This window comes from Haliaeetus albicilla, chromosome 6 (genome assembly GCF_947461875.1).
Source record: "Haliaeetus albicilla chromosome 6, bHalAlb1.1, whole genome shotgun sequence".
Classification (NCBI taxonomy): domain Eukaryota; kingdom Metazoa; phylum Chordata; class Aves; order Accipitriformes; family Accipitridae; genus Haliaeetus; species Haliaeetus albicilla.
The window spans coordinates 12763522-12783106 of record NC_091488.1 but is presented as its reverse complement, the minus strand read 5'-3'; positions in this window follow the sequence as shown (position 1 = coordinate 12783106).

The window sequence follows — 19585 nt, the reverse complement described above, 5'->3', positions numbered from 1 at the left end:
TTGCATTTCCTTATCACCCTGGACCCTGTACTAGTGCCCACAGACCTGAGATATGAAGATGGCTACAGCCAGTGGGCTGCATGCCCCTTCTTGCCCAGTACCTCCCACCCCACAGCACCACTTTCTTCAGCTTGCTGAGCCTGGAATCATCAGGGCAATGCCGTAGCCTTTGCATAGCACTGAGCTGCCCCAAGCCAGGTGCTGACCTGTGTGGAATTGGGAAGCAAGAGACCTAGAGCATCCTTTGGGACAAAGGGGTGGAAATGAAGACTGGACAAAGAGCAGTAGAAGGGATGGGGAACAGAGGTGGGACTTCACAGGGCACCAGGCTATGCTGGGGAAGTTGTCATTGGGGTAGAAGTTTCACATGTCTATGCTAGAGAGTCAGCTTTCAAAATCAACGTAGCAAGGGAACAGTTCAGCTCTAGCTATGTGTGATGGGAGCTGTGCACGCACAGGTGTATTCCCTGGTGACAAACAGCAGCTGTGGTACTGGTAGAAGGAGAAACTTATTGGTTTGGGGAGGGTAATGGCAGGAGAGGAGGGAGGTCCACACTGCTGTGTGTACAGGCAACGTGTTGCAAAATGATAGTTGTGTCATCCTGCCAGAGAGGATGCAACCTGGAGAAGATTATATAAAATGTGAAGGAATACCTTAATTTGGAGGAACCCATGTTCCCTGGCAGGACAGCAGCCAGCCAAGCCATATGGATGTAGTAGGGAGAACTTACTGTCTTTAGTCTTGCTTTGGGGGGCCAGACTGGGTAAACCACAGATTTATTAACCCAGGATTTAATTTCTAATTTCTCCTGGAAAAGAAAATTCAGAGCTAATCTTGTTCTTTTTTCCCCCCCCTCTTGACACCCTAGAAAGAAAAAGTAACCAGCTGAGGTTTGAAGTGTCTGACACCAGTCCTGATGCAATGGCAATACAGGGTAAAATAACAAGTTGCAAACCCTGCCTGGGAGCATGGAAGATTGCTGGTGCCGTGCTGAGGGACACAAGCTGCCGCCAGTGCCCAAGCCGTGGCTTCCCAGGCGGCGGTCGCACCCTTTTAGCCTGTGGTGTGGGCATTAATTTTGGTGTTACTTGCTCAGCAGTGAGAAGTGCTGAGCCAGTTGCTGTCTATTTAGGTAGGGTTCCCTGCCCGTCTCCCAAGGAAATGGGAGTTGCGTAAGGGCACAAATTGGGAGTCTTGCTAGGGCGCGGGGGAAGTGGAAGTTGTAATGGGAGAAGCATATGCAAGGGAAGATCCTGTGGGAGAAGAAAAAGTGAGAGCCAGGTTTCTCTCTGCGAGCTGGGGAGCGGACCATCCACCTGCTAATTTCTTTAAATTTTCGATCTACTCATGGTTCAAGGTCTCTGGCCTGATGTAAATTCCTGTCCTCTGTTCATACCGCTGTTCTCTCCCATCCAGCGGGTCCCTGTGCCATCACTAACAGCTGCTGGAAACGTCACACCTGGTCTTCAAAACTAGATGCCTCCCATTGGGTTCAATTTGCTCTGGAGAGTTGCGTACAAACGCGTCCTGTGGGACTGCGTGGTGGGTGGCTGTGAAGAAACTGTCTCACTGAGTTCCTTACAAGCACTCATGCAGTCAAGCACACAAACTCCCCAATTATAAGAGGGAAAACCAAGGTAACATGAGGATCCGTAGCAGACCCCTATGGTATGGGAAGAGTTGGATGTGATGTTTTTATTTATTGTTGTTTTTAAAAGGCAGCTATCATGCCTGTCTGAGGGGTGGGACCTTGCAATAAACAGATATCTTGTTCTCCCAAAGGTCTGTTGGAGAAGCAGTCGGGCGGCCAGGTTCCTCCAACACAGTAGGAGTGACTCATCTCAGAAATGGGAGGCGGCTAATAATGGACTGGCTATTTCTGTATCTCTCCTGGTTAATAGAAACTGATTGAATAATCCAAAGGTGGGAGTTAATTGAGTGATCATAAAATAAGCCAGGTCACTATGAAAAGAATCATGGAGTTTGGGAAGGGTATGGATCTGGTCGGCTGTTATCTGGGACAAAAGTCTAAAGTGTAAAGAATGACTGGCAATAAGATACTGTATCCAAAACATGCTGGTAGACTTTCCTGATGTAGCAGCCAGCTGGAAAGCTTTGTCTGAAATGCCCTGCAGTCCCTGGAGAGGAGCTTGGTACGGACGGGCGAGCTCCCACTTCAGGATGTGGCAGAAAGTCAAGCATGGGGAGCAGCTCCTTGGCAGCAGTGGACCAGAAGGATACAGTTGTGAACAGAGTACAAAGGATGTCCAGTTGCGATGCAAATTTGGCTTTCACCATGAATGGCCAAAGTCTAAACAGGCTTGTGCTCCTCTATGGGCTGTCTGGGTTTGTCTGTGTTTTGGGATTCCAGCACGTTGTATCTCGAGTTTCACGTCCGCAGGAATGTGAAAAGCATTAAAATCAAGATTAGGTTGATTGATATAGTGTTGTTTGTTTGCTAACCTGGTTACAAAAAGTATTCTGCTTTGTAGTGCACTCTGAATTATAAATGAAAGTAGCCTGATGTCTGAGTCTGCTCTGAAACGTATATAGTGTAGCCAAATGTTCACAGTGCCCCTGAACGGTGCTGACATGTTGGCCTTTATGCAGTCTGGGGACACGAGGGAGTACTCACTTTTGCTATAATAAAATAATAATGAAAAATAAGATATTTGAAAGAAATCTCATGTAACTGGTGAAGTCCGTCTGATTCAGCTACACTTTTGTTGTTTTGCAGCCCTTTTATACCCTAAGCACATTCTGTTAGCTAATGCTAGTGGTTCCTTTTACTGTTACAAAGCTAGATGATGAAGAGAAATATGTGCCGTGTCCAGCTTTTCCGGTTCAGGGAGTAATTTTTTCCATGACGTCTAATCTTTTTCTTTTGCTGAACCGTCAGTAAAGCCAGACCACTTTGGCTTGGCAGTTCGCCCACATCCACCTACATACTTTTCTTAACAGCAAACAAACTAATTAAATGCCTTTATCTTATGAGGTATTCCTTTCTCTCAGGTAGTTACTGATTAAAAAAAAATAAATAAAACTTCTCACTATTTTGAGAAAACAAGAGATGAGTCAGTGTGTTCACAGTCTGGTTTATTAAGTAAGAAGCCAGGATCAAAAAAATGAGCAGGGTGGAAAAAATGTTAGTGCCATCGTATTAAGTTTGTGGCCAGTGAAAAGAGTCTGTTCTCACTCCAGTGAGCATTTCCAATATCTATTAAAATTCATGAGCATTACATTTGCACATGAAGGTGGACAGGGGTACATAAATGAGGTATCTCTCATGTGAAAGATTACTGCAATAAAATGTTAATTTATAAACCGTAGTTCATATTGCTTCATGTTAGGCATGTGCTTCAATAGCCTTTCCAATAGCGCTAACCTGAAGCAGAAAGGCAATAATTCAGAGAGTCAACAGAGGCTCTCCAAATCTAATAGATAACAATACCCTTACTAATTGAAGTTTTGTTGTCTTTTTAACCTAAAAAAATTGTAGACTTTTAAAATTAATTAATTAGAAATGGAAAAATTCAGAGAGATCATCTAGGCCAACATCTGCTACTGGGGGAGTGGGGGTGAATAACAGCACGTGTACTCTGGAAGTTATAGCTCCCAAGCAATTTCCCCGATGATTTGTGTGTGTTCCCTGTATACGATCGTGTCTTGCCTAGTGGGTGTCAGGACATGTCTGGGCTGCAGAATAGCATGGGGTAAAAAGGGAGCAGGACCAAGGGGCAAAAAGCCTGTCTGGGTGGTGCTATGGGAGTGTGGGGGGCTTATGCCTAAGTGGCTCCACGTGCTATGGCTGAGGAGCAAAGCTGCTGCTGGATAGCCTGGTGAAGGCAGGTGGCTCTGCAGGTGTTAACTTGAGCTAATCGCCATGGACCTCCTGGGCCTGAGCAAAAAGGTTGGTCACTTGGTGCTGCTGCCTGAACGCTGACCACAGCACCCTGATCAACCCAAGGCACCAGCCAGGCGCTGAGTCTGAATATATCAGTAAGCTCCTGCCAGGGCATCATCTACTGTAATGCTCTAAGCTTAAGAGAAATCAACAATAAGGAGGTCTTCAGCCCCTGTTGTCTCTTTCCCTAGTACTAAGCCCAGCTCTAGGCTTGCCCATGTTTGCCTGGAGAACAATTTGTGCCCCAAGACAAACCAGGAGACACTTGCTGCTATTACCAGCAGCACTCATTCTACCTTGGGAGGTGTTGCAAAATGTGTAAATCAGCTTAGCTCTTCATCCCTTGGTTTTCTTAATCAGGACTTCAACTCCAGCCTTTGAAGCAGGCTTTACTCACAACAGACCTATTAAGTTATTTGCTTTTGCTATTGTATATCCAGGAGATCCACACATGCCCCACAGTTACATAGAAGCCATCCAGACTGACACCAGTACTTATGCAAATCTGCAGGATTTATCATTTGGCGTAGTGTTTGGGCCAAAGCGCCAACACTATATTTAAAAAATACCATGCCACGGAATAGCATCCCAGCAAGCTCTCCCTGCCCCAGAAACAGACAGGAGCTATTGGCTTCCAGTGGCACCATCTCTAATCCTAGCCTGCAAGCGTTGAATGATTCAGAAGCAGACTGAGATCTTCCATGCATTGCTTTGATCCCTAATCCTGCCCAATCGTCTTCCTTTGATATGTAATAGAGGGCTGCTGGCAGCTGTGGTGAGTGGCTGCTGTTTGCCAAGGGGTGGTTAGGAGACACCAGCAGATGCTGGAGCTGCTGAGGTCTGTCAGCACTGGGCAAGGTAGAGTCAGTGTGGCCTGAAAAAGGAGATTTGCTGCTGGAGCTGGGAAGGCCCCATGGGTGGAGCTGGTGGTCAGTTTGGCCAGACAGTGCTCACTGAGATGGTGAGAAGGGCTAAATAACCCCAACAGTGTGACACCAGCTCCCATCCTGCCTTCCCACTGGGCCAATTACAGCAGGAAAACAGGCTCTTCCAACCCAAGCATTAAGTGTGTGCTCAGAGACACATATGTAGGAGTCCCTGCCTTATCCCAAAATACTCCAAAAGTAATTTGCTCATTTTAAAGCCAGCCCTCCTCCTGCTTATCTGAGCTTTGTGAATCACTTGGGCTCCTCAAACCCTACCATTCCTAATCCTGGCCCTCATCTTAGCACAGGACCTCTGGGAGTCATCCTTACAAAAATAATTAAGCCCTTGAGGACACTGTGCAGGCTCTCACCAGGGCCCTCAGATTTACCTCATGGTAAGACGGGAAACTCTTCCTGTTGAATGAAGCCCTGGCCCTGCCCTAAGCTTTCTGGGGCGTTTCCACTGCCTTTGGGCTTTGATTAGCTCTGCTGCCACGTGGGTGGGGGTTTGTGGCTCCTGTGGCTGCGGGACCACATGGAAAGGTAAGGGTCTAAAGAGCCGCATGGGTCAATATGTGCATGTGCCTGCAAGGCTAAACAAGCAAAAGTGAGGGTGGTGTCCTGAAGGAAAACATCGATCTTTGATTTGTTCAGGTGTGTTTTTTTAAAAAAAAAAAAACACAGCAGAAGGCATGATGGTTAGGTTTTGGCTTAGCATGGGCTGAAGATCTCTTGGGCTTTGTGTTCTGTTCTGCTGGGTCCTGCTACACTTTTAAAATAGGATGGCTATCATGCGGGTGAAAGAGTCCTCATTCATTTTGTACCAGCTCTAGGTCTGTAAGAAAGGATATTAAGCCTATTGGTAGGGCACAAGCTGGCTTACAAAGGGCTGTAATTTCTGTTTCATTCTTGTAGTCCTGTAAAATCTAAGAGTTAGCATCACCTGGGGCAAAAGGGTCATAATTCATTTAGGTTCAGCTCAATATCACTGGACTAGAGTGTTAAGAGCAGAAGCTGAAGAGTTTGATATAATATAAGCATCTGCAGAGCCTGTCTGGCTAAGATAAGGGTTGCATCATGTGGAGGCAAATTGGCTTTGATTTGCTCAGAATTGGGATGAAATTTTTCTGTAAGGCTAAAATCCAGCCAGTGCCTCCTGGCATGAATCCAGCGTTGATTATTCTGGGCCAGATTCAACTCATTGAACAGGCATTATGGTTTGCACCTAGCGTACAGGAAACTATAGTGTAAAAGCAGACAGAGTTGTGGCCCAGGTTTAACACAAGGAGTAAGACAGGTTTTAGGTCTCAGAAAAGCAGAAGCTATCCTCATTGTGAAGAGAATTGAGTTGGCAAGCTTGGCTGATCACTGAATGTGAGGCTGGTGCCAGGAGTGTCGAATGGAACATCTTTGTTTAGGACAATTGGAAGTGGTTGGGTGTTACTGAGAAGGCTGAGAGTTAATTGTTCCTACTACTACCATTGGTCTGCATTCACCTTCTAGACAATGTTGCTCAGGTTATTTCTTCTATCCTGTGGTTCCTAACCCCCACTCTGGCCTTAGCAGAATAGCCCAACGCAAAGCATGTGCTGATAATGCCAGCTGGCACCCTGCCTCGTCCTCCATCTTTAGGTCGTGTTTGATTCAGATCTGAACTTTCTCAGACGCACCTACACCAATGTGGTGGGTTGACCCTGGCTGGATGCCAGGAGCCTACCAAAGCTGCTCTAGCACTCCCCTCCTCAACTGGACAGGGGAGAGAAAATACAATGAAAGGCTCATGGGTTGAGATAAGGACAGGGAGAGATCACTTGCCAATTACCATCATGGGGAAAACAGACTCAACTTGGGCAAATTAGCTTAATTTATTACCAATCAAATCAGAGTAGGATAATGAGAAATAAAACCGAATCTTAAAACACCTTCCCCCCACCCCTCCCTTCTTCCCGGGCACAACTCCACTCCCAATTTTCTCTGTATCCTACCCTCCAGTGGCACAGAGGGACGGGGAATGGGGTTACAGTCAGTTCATCACACGTTGTTTCTGCTGCTCCTCCCTCCTCAGGGCAGGACTCCTCACACTCTTCCCCTGCTCTAGCATGGGGTCCCTCCCACAGGAGACAGTCCTCCATGAACTGCTCCAACGTGAGTCCTTCCCACGGGCTGCAGTCCTTCAGGCACAGACTGCTCCAGCGTGGGTCCCCCACAGGGTCACAAGTCCTGCCAGAAAACCTGCTCCGTGGGCTCCTCTCTCCACAGATCCGCGGGTCCTGCCAGGACCCTGCTGCAGCGTGAGCTTCCCACATGGTCACAGCCTCCTTTGGGAATCCACCTGCTCTGGTGTGGGGTCCTCCATGGGCTGCAGGTGGATATCTGCTCCACCATGGACCTCCCTGGGCTGCAGGGGGACAGCCTGCCTCACCATGGTCTTCCCCACGGGCTGCAGGGGAATCTCTGCTCCGGCGCCTGGAGCACCTCCTCCCCCTCCTTCTTCACTGACCTGGGGGTCTGCAGGGCTGTTTCTCTCACATGTTCTCACTCCTCTCTTCTCTGGATGCAATTGCTGCTGCACAGTAACTTTTTCCCCCGTCTTAAATCTGTTCTCCCAGAGGCGCTACCACCGTCGCTGATGGGCTCGGCCTTGGCCAGCAGCGGATCTGTCTTGGAGCCGGCTGGCACTGGTTCTGTCGGACATGGGGGAAGCTTTCAGCAGCTTCTCACAGAAGCCACCCCTGTAGCACCCTGGCTATGCAAACCCAATACAACCAAATGATCATTTGACTTATCCCTCCAGCTGTGAGCATCCCCACACCCAGGAATTCTCAGCCAATTTCAGAATTATCTACAGCCTTTCAGAAACTTGCCTCCATGCCTGTGTACCCCAGGTCATCTTCTGTCAGGGCAGCCTTAAGCCCCAACCCTAACACAGGAGACCAGTGAAGCACTTCTAGCTCAAGGGTTGGTGACCTGATTACCCTTAGAGACAGCAGCACCTACTGTAGGTCTTTAGTCCTTGCTTTTAATACAGTGGTAGACCCAGGTCATTAGGTCCTTCTGTCCTTGTCCATAATGCTAACCCTAGTGTTAGCCCATTAGCCTGGTCAACTCAACCCAAATTATTAGACAATTAGCTTTGACAGCAATCTCTCGCAAATAGCACTCGCCCTAGGAGGACCCATCAGATGAAATACTTGGCTCTGCTACTGTCGCATCCTCTCCCTTCCTCAAGAGACTCCACAACACATAGTCATGGGCCCAATTCTCCAGCTCCTAGACCAAAACCCTCTTGTAACTCTAGTGATACCCTGAGGCACGTCACAGGAGCTTCTTATCCTTGGCCTTTCCTGGGGCTGTTTTAACAACAAAGTGTAGGCAGCCTTGGTGGGATCTGGCTCTCCTGACTTTGGCCAGCCCAGTTCCCCGGGTTCGTCTGGGCAGTCTGCTCTCCCTCTCTAGTCAGTGCAGAGCACTCAGCTCACCCAGAGACACAGCTCGGTGTCTGAGGAACATGGGATGAATAAATACACTGGCTTTTCCTCTTTTTCTCTCCACTGACTGCTGAGAGCGCTTTTGCACGCTTGCAGCCTACTGGAGGCCTAAAGTTGGGTGTGCTGCATTCCACCTGGCTATGAAAATTTATATTTGATTAATAACCTAAGCAACTGTAATCAAGTGTTGCTGACTAGCCCTATTCCCCCTGTTTTATTAGTCTCTGACTTGGTCATGTATTTCTAGCACTTGCAGATGTGTTCTTTTGGTTCTTTTTTGGAGCTTTCAATAATTAATTAGTAAGCACGTTACCTGCTGTGGCCTGCATACAGCCCCCTGCATGGTAATCTGGGATGTGCGGGAGGGGAGCCCATGCTGCAGGGACTGCCTGGTCCCGCTGCAGGAGGGCTGTGAGCACAAGTCCTCGGTGATGCTTAGACACTTGGTGCCATGGATTTTAGCTTTGAGGAGCTGGGATGCTGTGCTTAGGCAGTTGGCTGAGCCCTTCCTTGGGACTCCTGCCACTTCTGAGAAAGCCTCTGAGACCGTGCATCCATGTTCATCCAGCATGTGCTGAGCAGGAAGGGATGGTAAGACGAAGCCATGGAGAGATGCAGCAGTTGGAGAAAAACAAAACAAACCCACAAACTCCTTTTTTTGTTCAGAGCTGTCAGAAAAACACCTGGTGGAGAGCTGATTTCAGCTGCAGTGCTGTTACCTGATACCAGCTTGATATCATGGTGCCATCTCGGGTGGGGTTTATGCAGAGAAACAACTTTGTTACAAGAACATTAAAGCTGCAATAGCTGGCTCAAACAATGCAAGTAAAGGGAAATAAAAGAGGAGGATAAGAAAGTAGTTGTTATAATTAGGCAGGAGGACAAAACTGAATAGGCTGTGTTAGGGGAAGCGGAGGCAGCAAAGCGCTGCTGGGCTACCCGCTGCAGGTGCTGAGCTGTAATGGCAAAGTCTCAAAAAAAAATTAAGAGTTGTGTAATTAATACTCTATGAATAATGCAAATAGGTGCCCTCACAGGTAGTTGAATAACTGATTTTGTTACAGGGATGCTGCATAATTCCACCATGTGCTTTTATTTCCCAGCTGCCTTCTTGATTTTCTTCCTCCTCCTCCATATTTCTGTTTCAGCAGTTGGCTTTCTTTTCATTTATCAGTAAGTTTCCTGTGTCTCACCCCATTTCACTGCTGCTAGAGAGAGAGATCCTTAATAACTTGGCCCAGCTGAGGCAGGAGGAAGTGAAAGAAGGATCTCCAGGGACCTCCATCATAGGTGGCAGAGAAGAAAAGGAAAAAGTCCTGCAGAGGAGGGAGGGAGGGGAAAAAAACCTGCAGTGACTGGGCCAGGTTACAGGTAGGCTGAGTTACAGAGGGTGTTGGCAGCTGTACTCCCGCAAAATGCTGGAACGGCTTCTCTAGAGGAGCAGATGCCTGCTGCCTCCAACCTCTGGAACACACGGTACAGCCCTGCAGGACATGGAGGGGAGGAAAAATCTGCACTGGGGGCTTAAAACACATGGCCTGTCCCTTGTGTTTATTCTCCTCCCACCCCCCCGTGAGTCATTGAGGCTCACCCTTCAACTCTGGATGCGTTCAGTCACTGACGACTCAAAAGGGCAGGACCCAGAAGAGGAGCAGGAGGTGAAGACAGCAGGCTTAAGCACCTTTCCAGTGGCAGCTGGCACACCTGAGGAAAAGAGCAGGCTGGGGCATTGGTGTGTGCAGTGGCTGTGGGCACACCTACACACCCAGGAGGTACAGCCGGGTCACCCTGCGGTGGCAGCACCCCTGGTTCCTGCTGCTGTCAGGGACAAGCAAATGTAGGCATCTAGGAGCTGTCTTTGAGGTCTGCTGCGTTAAGTTTGCAGTCAAGAATGGCGTCAAAGTAAGATGGGACAGATACGTCTGCAGCTTCATGGCCTTTCTAAGACAAGGGAACTGCATTTAATGTACCTAGGCACAAAGGCACTAGCTTGGAGCAGCCATTCCTCGGAGATACTCAAATCTTCTTATTTGCGTATATGTTAGAAAAATATCTCAGCTGGATGTGAACATTTCTGGTGAGGAACAAGGATAGCTTCCTGGCCCGGGTTCTTTTAATGGCTTGAATGAAGGATGGGATGTCAAATAGGACTAAATTTAATCCATAGTTAAAGGATTGTTTTTTGGCTCTACAACAATTACATATTCAGTGGAAACCTGGTGATCTTAAGTATGTCACAATATAATATTAATAACCTCATTATATATTAACCATGTCACAACTCAGACCTGCAGCCAAACTCTGCTGGCAACAGACATGTTTGTACTGACAACTTCACTGCTGTCGGTCAAATGCCTTTTGGGCAAAATAGGAGGATTTGACTGGTTGTTCAAGAAGGTCATTAAGGAGTTAAAAGCACTGGTGAGGGGCAAACCCCAAACCTGAGGCTGGCGCTGGGCTTCTGGCAGGTTTCTCCAGCAGCAATGACTTTCCTCCTCTAGCTCACCCACCTCCCATCCTCTTGTGGGGAGCAGCAGAGCTGCCCCCAAAGCCCCAACAGCTCTCAAGAGCTGGACTGGGCTTCTCCAGAAATTAAACTTTCTGGGGAGCCGAGGTGCTGAGGCTGGCTCTCCCTGTGGGCAGCCCTGCCGGGGGGCTCGGCAGCCGTGCCTTGCCCAGGAGCACGTCTTCACCCCGGCTGGGTCTGCTCCCGTCACTCGCTATTGGCAGAGGAGCTTCGATATCTGATCGAGGAAGATAATTAAAGCCTCTCGGGAGACCTCCGAGGAAGCCATAATTCTCTGCGTGGCAGGCGAGGAGCGGCCGGGGTTGGGCACAGAGACCCCGGCACCCACCAGGCATCGGGAGGGGGCAAGGGGACATTTTTAGCTGAGATAAATAAACCTAGCCTTGCTGGGGGCCGTGATCTGCTTGGCTGGAAATTTTTGCCCCTTCCATCTTGGTCTCCGGTGAACTTTGTTAATCTGGAACGTATTTAGGGCCTAGAGCAAACCTGGGAAAACAAACAGAGCTTGGGAAAACAACAGAAGGGCAGGAGGAGGCTGCATGCATTGCTGCTTGTAAAAGCTTGTAAAGGCAGCCGAGCACTGCAACTGACTCCTTACGCTGTGCGCGCATGCGTATGTCTGCAATGGATGTAAGAGATACTTGGTAAATACCTTCTCAGTGGGCCAAAGACTGCCCTTTAGTGTAAACTCGAGGCTGTTGCTGTATCAGCAGAGACAGTTATTAAAAAGTGTGTTGAAGAAGGCAGCTGAGGGACAGGCGGAGGAATAAACCACTGCAAAGATATAAGGTCAAAAGTAACTAAGTTGCTCCCAGCTCCTCCAGGTTTTGGTGATGCAGGAGCAGCAGCCGCCACATGTACCATATTGGACCCAAGTCCTTGCTGCTGGGTTTGGACTTGGGTTGTCAGGATGGGATGGGGTTGGAGCTGTTGTCAATAAGTAGAGGAAACTGTAAGAGTTTGTATCCTGTATCTCATGTGACTGCTAGAGGGAAGGTAAAGACAACTTACTCTGCCACAATAGGGAGGTAGCAGCAGAATCCAAAGGCAGCATGTCTTCAGACTGATCAAATAAACGCTTTCAAGGGTTTTCATATATATACATGTTTATATGTATGCATGTGTAAACATAAAAAAAAAATATAAAAAAATATGTATGTATATATAAATATTCCAAAGAAGGTAACTGTTGAGAACAGTGTAGGATTCTGGAAATATTTAAATATTTGTTATAGGTAATGTGGACACTGGTAAGTGACTGGGATGCAAAAGGCATTTTCCCTATGAGCATTTTATTTCCTAACCACTTAGATCAGGATTATGTTTTGATTCTTCCTTAGGTTTTTAACACGGGAAACTCTGAGGCAAAACACTGAATTTGGGGAATGCTGGTCTGGTCTAGATTGTGTTTACTGCATTGGGAATACCTGACTGGGAACAACTGTACCAGTGTTCATGGCTGTGCAAGTGGATGTTTCTTCTTCTTTCTTTTGCAGCCAGGATTTGATTTCTTTTTGACAGCAGCCGTATCTCACAGGGGTGGATTACAGGATTGTGGCGGTGCTGTGATGTGTCTGACTCGAACCTTTGGCAGCCTCGAGGGATACACCCCAAGGCAGCTTTTGGCCATCCGGATGCTCTGATAAACCACAGGGAGCTGGGATGCAGTAGCTTAAGGGGAGAGCTGCAAACTGCTGTGGTACTGAGTGGTCCGTGGGATTAGGTTAGCAAAGCATTGCACGAGCAGCGGTGCATTACTGCCATCTCCTTTTGCATTTTTGTAGTCTGTTTCTGAAAGCAAAGAATTACAGCCCTGTCTGTAAGCGGCCTGGGCTGGGGTGAGTTCGGTGGATGTAGTGGTCTGAGAGCTCTCTGCCTTGAAAAGTGGCTAATTTTCACTGTAAAAATAAGAAACGAATATTGCATTTGTGAATGTGTGTGTGCAGACGCATGCCCATGTGTGCAGGCAGGGAGCAGGCACGTGCACACCTGTAAGCCTGCGCGTGTGGGTAGGCAAGCGTGTGTGCCTGTGTGGGTAGGTACACATGTACGGGCACCCGACCGTCCCTGTGATCACAGTGAAGAAAGAGCCGCATTAACAAGCTGAAATAACTTGAGATCCTGTCCTTATTGCCTCTGGTCTCCTACCTCGCCCAGCCTCACCCTGTCCCATGTCTCTGTTAATTGCTCGCAAACAGCAGCAGGGATGCAGCAGCAGCTGGGGTTGCTCTGTGTTTGCCACGGGGCTGACTGGCAGGTCGGGTCCTTCTCCGGGATGCCATACCACCTTGTCGTGACGCTTGCGCCAACTCGTGACACCAGCTGCTTTGGAGTAGTCGAGCAAAGGGCAGAGGGAGAGGGGCCGAGGGAGAGCCCTGCCCGTGAGCCCACAGAGGGGACAAACTTGTGGCACACATAAGGGCCCCTTGCGGGACACCTCGGAGCACAGTTCTGGGAATTTTATATGGAAATAAGCTGACTTTGAGCCCTGCGGGGCTTCTTCTGGGTGTCGACTGGAGGGAGGCAGCAGGGTGCTGTGGTGCACCCCCCCAGCCCAGCCTCTCCACTGAAGGAGCGGTCCCAGCCGCCTGCAGGTCTTGAGCATGATGCTGGCCAAGTCCCTTAGGTTAGGGTCCCTCTGGTTTTAATGGGACTCAGGTGTGTAAAATCCCTTGGAAACAGGTTGCTGTCATTAAAGGAACGACAGCCTCCCCCAGAGCAGCTTTTCCTGGGCCGCTCCAGCCTGGAGAGGCTCTGTAAGGAGGCTGGCCCCGCTGCCCCCAAAACATCATGGAGCACAACAGTCCCTTTCTGAGGACGAGCTTGGCTAGCGGGGCCGCTGCCGGGGAGCTGCACCCTCTACCCAAGCCGGCTTCACCCCTGCCTTTCAGCTGCCAGCATGCACCCCGGTGGGGGGAAACGGGGCACCCCCCTTTCAGGCACACATCTCCACCAGTGTGTTCCTCTCGGTTTGTGTTGGCTTTTTAGTTTATTTTTTCTTTTAATTCCTCCAGGAAGGAGGCAACTAATTGAGAGGCGAGGGAAGAAGGAGAGGATCACGGAGGCTTCAGCTTCCCCACTGGCACAGGCTGGTTATGAGCCGTGATGACTACCCAGCCATTTTGCTTTGCTGGGTGAGCTGCCAGCACAGCTAATTACCACTGCCTTCACCGTCGGGCTTTACCCTGGCTTAAGGCTGGAGCAGCTGTTTTGTTACTAGTAGGGAGAAACGAATGGAGAAAGTCCAGCGGCATCCGTAACGCTGCCTCCCTGCCAAAAAGCTGGCTGGAAAACCTCAGCCAACCTCGTCTGGGCTGGAGCCTCCTGTGATGGAAAGGCAGGCGGCGGTGAGCCAGAGCCACCTGTAGCGCGGTGCGTGCCGGCACATGTCGTGCAAGCTGCCGGGGTTCGCTCACCACCCAGGGCAAAGGGCTGCCGCAGAGCTGCCTAGTGCTGGCAGGCCTGCGAGGAGAAAGGAGAAAGGGTGCTGCGCCGAAAGCGTGTCTGGGGCTGCGTCCTTGGCACTGCCGTGGACCCAGGAAGGGGCTGCCAGGAGCAGTTCTGCACCTCTCTTTCCCCGAACTTGGCAGAGCCAAGGAGGGGAAGCGAGCCCCTCAGTTTCCAACTCTGCAAAGCTTTTTGTTTTGGAAATGTCCCAGAGCTGCGACCTTTTCAGCAGAGAAAACGCTGCCCCAGCGAAAAGCGGGGGCGAGGGGGAGTGTGCACGCTGCAGGTTGTAGCTGTGGCGAGGGAGCTTGTCTGCATCTGTGCTGGTTGGCCTGGTTTTCTGCACTAAAGCAAACTTCTTCCCCGGGAATCGGTGCACTGAGAAATGTGTCAGGAGCCCAAAGGGTGAGGGGAGGTTTGACTTGGAGAGCGATGGAGCAGCACCGCCTTTCCTTAATAAACTACCCTCCAAATCTGGATTTAGGTTGAGTGGAAACAGAAAGCCCTGGCTGCTTGTCAGTGGTAGGTGGCCCTTTGCTTCTCTGTTCCCCCAGGCCATGGTTACCACTGTAGCTACAGCCCTGCGGCGCAGCTTCCTCCTCCTCCTCCTCTTCTTCCCTGCTGCTCCCTGCAGGGGAGCTCAGTTGGGGCGTAGGCTCACATGTCCTTGTGTGGAAAAACAAGGAGCTTCAACATGGGGAGAAAGCCTGGTACCTCCCACCCGTCCTGAAGGTACTACACAAGTTGTACCCCAGCTGTACTGGGCAGAGGGATGCTGCTGTGCTTAGGAATTGGGACCAAGGAGGAAGGTACTGGGGAATAAAGGCTTTTCTGTTTTAGGAAGTTGGTGGTCAGGCTAAGTTAATCTGAAGGCATCTAGCAGCTTCTTCAAGGTGGGATGGACTAGTCTGCTGATTAAATTTAATTTTTTTTTTTTTTTTTAAAAGGAAGATGTTGGTGATTTTTGTGAGCCCCTGAGCCTGGCAGAGGGACTTCAGGTTAGGCTGAAGTCAGCCTTTATATTCACTGCATACGCACTCCTAGACTTTGATTTTGCAAATGTCTAAACCCCATTGCACACGTGCTTTTGGATATAGGTACTGTGATAAACGGTCCCAATGTCAGTTATAACTGTGGCCTGCTTAACCTCCTACAGTGCCCTAGCTAAGCATCTTTGCAAAAAGCAAGATGATACTGGGATAAAGCCAGCCTCACTGGGGGTTTTAAAACACATGGCAGACATCAGTAATGGCAGCACAGGACTTGTCATGTTTTGCTTGTTAGTGGACTAAGAAAAGGAATCCTATTTAAATAGATAAAGAGGAAATGTATTGGACCTGGTCCCTGTTGAGGCAGAGTCAGGGCGTGAACTCAAGTGAAAACTGGCTCTGCCAGGATTTATTTCCTCTGATCCGATCGGGCAATGGAGACTGGGGGGAGACTTGTCAGGCAAATTTGTGTCTCATGCGTGTTGTGAGTCTGCAGCCCGTGGGCCCTTATTCCTGCTGCGGTCAAGGGTTACTCTCTGCCTGTGGGGCAGAGTCTGTCCGGGGAGAAGTTCCTGCAAATGGGCTCTTGTCTGCTCTTCTAGGGAAGAGAGCAGAGCATCTTTCCCCTTGTCATTGCCTCAGCTGTAGTTTCTATGTTGTGCTTCTCCACGTTTCTAGTCGAGCCTCTCAGAGCCAGGCGTTTCTGTGTAGATGGCGAGTTGCTCTTTATTAGCTTTTAAATGGTCTTTGCTCTATATAACTGCCGAGAAAAGCCTGAAAGCCTCCCCCACAGCGTTTCAAAAGCACAAGGTAAATAAGGTGGTGGCAGCAGTGATTTTTTTTTTATTTTTATTTTTATTTTTTTTAAAACCCCATTCCTGCTCAAGCGCCTGGCCACGTGGTTCCCTACAAGCCCAGGACTTCCCCGGTGCAGCTGCGAGGGCTTCCCGGCCCAGCTGGGCGTCGTGCCTGCCTCCCCGCCGGCGCAGCCTCCCAAGGCGCTGCCGCCCAGCCCCGCGTCTCGCTGCCGGCAGCCCGTGACGCTCGGCCGCCGAGCGACCGCAGCGACCCGACGTGTTGGGATCTGCCTTCCGCCACCTCCCCTGCCGAAAGGGCTTCCTGCGCTGTTACGCTGCTCCGTTGCATCAGCGTTTGCGTTGGGTTACGAACGTCTCCCTGGCTCGGGTCGGGGGGTAGGAGCGCCGGCGTTTGGCGTTTTGCCGCAGCCCCCGGGTTAAAGCGCGCCCCAAAAGCAGGGGGAGGGGAGGGAGCAGAGCGGTGCCTTGCACGATCCGTCCCTCCCCAACGCCGAACCAGCGTTGCAAAAGCAGTCGAAGGCTTCACGCAGAGACCTGGGTGCACGTGCAGGCGGTTTTGGCCAAAGAACAGGACGGGCGAAGCGTGGCTGACGTCTTACCTCAGCCCCAGGACTCGCGTAAAGAAGCCGAGCGCTCTTTCTGCCTTGCTTGCGTGGGTATCCTTCAAAGAAACAGATCAAAATCAACCCTGCTTGAAGAAAGTCCTCCCTTGTCAGAGACGGGGAGGGAAGGGGAGAGGCTGGATGCCCCCTCCCCAAGGTGCAGGGACGAGGGGATCTGACCAGCAGCTGGGCCCAGGGGCAGGTGTGAACCTCTGCAGCGGAGCACTGCAGCACTGGAAGGCTTCGCCTGGGTTTTTGGCAACACGCATGAGCCAGTCTGCACCTTGAGCCACCCAGCTGGGGTTAAAGGAGCGTGGAGGAGAGCAAATATCCCACCCGCACCCCCCGCCCCAGACCTCTCTGCTAAAGGAGACCATTTAGAGCAGCTCCCACATGCCTTGTTTTTCTCGCAACCCTGTCATGCAGAGCCAAAGTGGTGCAAGAGAGGAGGCAGGAATGAAAGGGCTGAGGTTTGCCTCCAGGCCTCTTTGCAATCGCCCAGCAATTCTCTCCCCTCGTCGCCGCCGCCGAGCGTGTTTGAACGGCAGGCTTGTCAAGTCCTCTCGAGGCCTGTAGGAACATGGCGCTGCAGCACCTCGTGCTAAGTAGCAGGTAAATAAAGCTACCAGGTGCTGGGAACAAACTGGTGTGGCGACAGGTAACGCACCAGGGGCCGTGCTATTCCCCCGGAGGCGGAGAATGGTGTGGAGGAGCGAGGAATGGGGATGGCGGGAGGCACCTTCTGCACAGGGAGCTGGCACCAGTGGGTGCTGGCAGAAACCCAGACTACGCTACTGCAGGCATGCAGGCAGGGTCCAGGGTGAAAAAACACGTCTAGAGATGCAAAGGTGAAGCTTATGGTCCCTAACACCATTTCACTGTATCTTTTTTTCCTGTCTTTTGTTACCCCCTGGGCTGGGGCTGAAATAGCCACCTGGGCTCATGGCCAGAAGTCCTAAGGAAGCAGGCGAGCACGGTGTACGCAGAAACCCTGCAAGCAACCTCTGCCTGATTTTGGAGGCGAGCAAGAGGCGCTTACGTTCGTCTTGCAGCCTTTGCTGCTGCCCGGGGAGCAGTGAGGCAGGGCTCAGCTCCGTGGAGCCCTCTGCGCCTTCACACCACCTCTCAAACCTGCTTCCCGAGCGTGCGGGGTTTTGCGCACGTTTTAGGGTTTTTTGCGAGGGCTGGAGCCGGCGGGTGAGCGAGCAGAGCCTGTGGCTCGGGAGGTGGTTCACACGGTTGCCTTGGCTTGCTTCAGGGCGTGAGCTGAAGTGGAGGGAGGGAAGCTGGCAGAAAAGTGGTGTGGGGAACAGTTTCCTTTCAGACTTGGGGCAGCTGAGTTCAACCTGCCAACTCAGCTAGGGAAAAGAAGTCAAATGATACCGAGTGTGCATTTATGGTAGGCTCTGAGGCTTTCTTTTCGGTTTTGGTAGGGGCGGGGGGGTTTGTAGGTAAGTAGTGACAAAGCCTGATCTTGCCATTAGGTCGTTCTGTGTATTTGGGGGTATTTTTTTAAAGAATGTGGCTAAAATTGGGAAGAGGCAAAGAAATGCCTGTAAGCTTTAGGTCAGCAGCTCTGTTAGGATTTCAGCTAAGTCAGAGGAGTGCACACACATACGATCAGGAAAGTCACCCCCAGGAGACCTTTACAAAACAGTAATTTGTAATTGCTGCATTAGTGCTAATTTAGCACCCCCATTCACCCCTCCTGCCCTGAAGGAAGGTTGGTTCACAGGGACAAATACCCACTCCAATACTGGCAGCATGTCATTGCAATCCCTTCTTCTTTTTTTCCCAGTGCTAGCTGTGCTGCCTTCTATGTAATGCATAGCTGGTGCCTGTTATTGTGAAAGATGGCATGGAAAATAAAGACTCATGAGTGTGGCCTCATGTTTAATTAGAAGCTAATGTGCTATTATTATTAGGCACTGAAGGAATGTACTGGCGAAGCAGTGCTTGAGCTGTTTTAAAACCATTTTATAAGTGTACTTTCCCCTTGCCTAGCTGGCATGCACCACCTTTATTACAAGGCACAAAAAAGACGGCTGTTACCCGGTCTTACAGCTCTTTTGCAGTTTAGGCAAATACTGCTGGAGTTAAAGTACCTCAAATCTCACTGTTTGGAGGACTTTGAAATAGAAGGGTATGGTGCGTGCTGTGCTAGGCCACGTGTTTAATCACAGTGGCACAGGACTTGAGAGACTAAGTGGTCTGTGGTTGAATTTGCTATAAAGAGAGACTAAGTACAGCTTAATGAAACATGACACCCTTACTGGTCTCAAAAGAAGTTGAAGGAAGCAGTAAGAAAATTACAGTTTTGTTTCTTTAATGAGAAGTTTCACTGTCAGCACCTTTAGGAAGCTTGCCATGACTGCCATGCTCTGCTAAGAGGTATATTGCCTTGTAACCACCATATATTGACATGAGCATGGCTTTACCATTTGTTATTTAATACAGTTTCATTAGGCAGTCACTGAACGGTCTTGAAATACAAGAAATTGAACTAGGGGAGTTGCATGCAGGTACATAGAGGTACCTACTTGGAGCCAGGAACAGTATCAAACAGGAGCAGGCTCCCTGCTCCCTCTGCAAGCACCCATCCTCCTTTGGTTATTGCTGTCAGCCACTACCCTCTCTAGTGACAGGAGGCTGGCTTTTGGTTTTTAAGAAATTATTGACTTTCATGGAGCTAGGTTCCCACAGGAGTACTTTGAGTCCTAAAATCAGATACTGAGGTAGCACTGGCATTCATATGACTGCCATCAGGTATGTGCAAAAAAGGGCTCGAGGAAGAGCAGCTTTCCTGTCAGGGGAGGTGGGAGCAAAGCACAACACTGCTTCTTGCTCTGTAGCATGCATGGTGGGAACACACTACCAAGGAGA